General features: G+C 41.2%; 1 protein-coding gene across 10 annotated transcripts in view; it reads right to left on the bottom strand.

Annotated features, from left to right (window-relative positions):
* The window catches only part of CEP112 (centrosomal protein 112), a 413,298-nt gene that overhangs the window by 313,974 nt on the left and 95,699 nt on the right, over positions 1 to 3,625 (bottom strand). The gene's annotated exons all lie outside the window — the stretch shown is intronic.

The raw sequence follows: 3,625 nt of genomic DNA, 5'->3' as shown, positions 1-3,625 counted from the left end.
AAAGAAAGAAAGAAAGAAAGAAAGAAAGAAAGAAAGAAAGAAAGAAAGAAAGAAAAGAGCCCAAAAGAACAACAAAACAGAGGAACTAATTCTCAGTGACAGTCCTGTCTTTCATCTTTAGCCATGCCTTGAACTCTAGCCTATTTAATTATTAAATCAGGAGCTGCTTAGCAAGATTTGTCTAGTTTTGAGGATTCTTAAATCCAACCCTGCTGACAGACTCTGTCCATTTTACTCTATATTTACTGTTACCTACTGACAAGGGCTGAATACTAATTTTTAACTTCAATTTTCATTAAAAATAGAATGAAGTTTCGCTGACCATGACCACCTGGCTCGAAAGCATCATTTTCCTTTACATCCCAAGTGCATGAAGATTAAAAATTCCACTGTGAAAGACACTGCTTTTATATTACTTAATGAAATATAACTGCGCAGTCAACATTGTAGGCAATCAGTATGTTTCACAGCTTGCAACTTTAGAATTGCTTAATATGTTTAACTCATGTTTGCAAAAATTTAGGATTTTGAGATGACAAAAATGTATCTTCAGATACAAATTTGATTGTTGTTCATGACTTTAAATACATCATCATGCTGATTATCCAGAAAATAAATTCTTTTTTAAAAAAATGTTTATTTATTTTTGAGAGAGAGAAAAACAGAGCATGAGCAGGGGAGGGGCAGAGACAGAGGGAGACACAGAATCTGAAGCAGGCTCCGTCCGGGCTCTGAGCTGTCGGCACAGAACCTGACCCGGGCTCAAACCCATGAACTGTGAGATCATGACCCGAGCTGAAGTCGGACGCTTTAACCAACTGAGCCACCGGGCACCCCAGAAAATAAATTCTTCATATTTGTTTTACCCCCAAAACCGTGATCCACGTCCAGCCAGCCTTCCGCATTGCGCTGAACAGCATCATCATTTGCTGGCTGATACTCATGCCCAAGCCAGCCCCTCTCTTACCTGGGCTACAATAATAGCTTCCTAATCAGTCTCCCTGCTCCCATCCTTGGCCCCTCACACTTTTTTCTCTGCATAGGACCAGAGAGACACATTTAAAATATCAGTCAGATGGAATCACTTCCAAGTGCTCACCCATTAAAAATTCAATACATATATACTAAAAGTTCACTGAATTGTACACTTCAAGATAATTTTGTAAAATATAAATTATACCTCAGTAAAGCTATTTAGAAAAAAAAAAAAAAAAAAAAAGAATCCATCACAATGGTCTACACAGCTTTCTCTGATTTGACCCCTAACTTGTTTCCTACCACCCCCCCCCTTCTGCTCCCAGTGCTTTGGTCTGCACTGCCCCCTTGCTGTCCTCTGAACTTGCCCAACACATCCCAGTGTTAGGATCTTTGCACTGGCTGTTCCTTCTGCCTGAAATGCTGTTCCCAGATTATCACATGGCTCCGTCCCACACTTCCTGAGGTCTCTGTGTAAATGCCCCACCTTCAGAACGGCTTTCCATTACCTCCTTACCTATGGTAGCACCCTCCTCCACACTCTCCCCTCACACCAGTGTTGCTCAACCTTTTTTTCCTTCTAATTATTGCCCCCTTAATTAACACTCTTTATATATTTTTCTTTTAATTGTTCCCTACCATAAAATTTTAATACCTCAGACCTCCTCTTTATAAACTGTACCCACTGGAGGGTCACAAGCCACTACAATATCTGAAATTTCTTTTACCCCAACAACCAATTCCCACCATCTTGAGGACAAATCAGCCCTATTTATGGGGGAAGATGCATGTCTTCCATTGACTTCTTTTTCATCAGAGCACTGACCACCACTGGACGTTTATAGTCATTGATTGGCTGTCACGCCCACAAAACTGTGAGCAAAGACGTTCTGGTCATCACTATGGCTCCAGGACCCAGTATAATGCCTGCCATGTTTTTATAATGGACTAAATATGTCTCTTGGACTTATTATGCTTTAAATAGGGAGGAGAGGGTGAGCCTCAGCAGAAAGGGCACCAGAAACCGTCGTTGTTGAGTTGTAGGGGTTCCTTATCTGTTCTGGTCTAATATGGTCTAACAGGGCTTGAGATTCTCTCACTCTCTCTCTGCCCCTCCCTCACTCTTGCTCACTCACTCTCAAAATAAATACAAAGTCCCCCCCCCAAAAAAAAGAAAAAAAGAAAAAAAAATCCCTTTAGAAAATAACTCATGTCTTCTGCTAATATCCCCCCCACGCTCCATGAAGTGGGTGGAAGAGGGACAGAAAGATCTGGTTGGTTTGGGTTGTTAATTTTACCATCAGAAAAGTTTCATTATGTGACATTTCAAACATATACAAAAGTAAAAGGGATAGTATAATAAATCCACTTGTGTCCATCACTCAGACAGAGTCAACATCTAGCTGCTTAAACAAACTTTCTAGGAATCCAAGGTACTGAAGCACCACCTGACCCTCCTATTCCAGCAGGGACTGATGCTGACAAGCCCTGCACATCTAGAAGACCCATGGTGCCATCCAGTTTGCTTGTACATTTCTTCAGTGCTGACTGAGGGTTCTGCTTTCTTGAACTGGCTAGGTCAGTTTCACCTACAACCTCCCAACTCCAAAAACTGTATTATTGTCAAATGCTCTTTGTCCTTCTGGGTTTATGCCTTTTTCTTTATCCCTTTACTATCATTTTTGTGGGCAGGGATAGAGGCCAACATGATCTTCAACCTGCCATCTTCAAACAAATGTTGATTAACTTCTTGACTTAATTATTTTCTCATTTATATGTCTCTCTTACTATTCTTACATGTTACATTTTCAAAGATAACATTAAAAAATTAACTATTGAGTACTTATTACATAACTTATGTATATTAATTTATTTAAAATTTCCAACAATGTATATTACACTGTACCACTGTTATCCTATCCAGCAGATGAGGAAAATTAACACTGGAAGAATTGACAAGGCACTCAAGCTAGTAAGAAGCTGGGATTTGAACCCAAGACCCTAACGCCTAAGTTCCAAGTCTCTATGGATCCTGCTTCTCATTTCTTTAGCCCTGTGAGACAGGCCCTAGAGCTGGTCTAGGGGTCTCCACGATATGACTGAATAACTGACTCATGTTCAAGCACCAACCACACCTTTAAATTCAAGGAAGTACAGGGTCAAGGCCAGGGTGGCCCGGGTGGGCCGTCAGTGGGAAATGAGAACGGGGTTCAGCCTGACAAAAGACCCCATTCAGTGGGGTCACATCACATATTAGGAACAAGACCAATGAGGTACACTTGCTTCAGATGCGAGGAGCCCTGTTCACGTACCCATTAGCCTACCTGTTTCAGGCTTACATATTTGAGGAAGTCAGCTAAGCTTCTCAAAGGCCGAAGAACTCACTCTCTCAGACCCATCTTCTGCAACCACGTGCTCCCTGAGGAGGCTGCTGAGGGGAATCCTTCATCTTTCCTGAGAGAAAGTTACTGGTCTCTCTGCTGTGAACTATGGTGACCTTCTTCGGCATCCTTTCAGGAAGGGAACTTTTGGGGATTACCACATGACATCTCTGTCTGGTCCCTCAGTCAAGTTGAAATGAAACAAACAAACAAAACAGAAAGAGAAAGAAAGAAAGAAAGAAAGAAAGAAAGAAAGAAAGAAAGAAAGA

The sequence above is a fragment of the Panthera uncia genome, chromosome E1 (genome assembly GCF_023721935.1).
Source record: "Panthera uncia isolate 11264 chromosome E1, Puncia_PCG_1.0, whole genome shotgun sequence".
NCBI classification, from domain to species: Eukaryota; Metazoa; Chordata; class Mammalia; order Carnivora; family Felidae; genus Panthera; species Panthera uncia.
The sequence above is the reverse complement of the archived record's forward strand: the minus strand, read 5'-3'. Positions and strand labels throughout refer to the sequence as shown.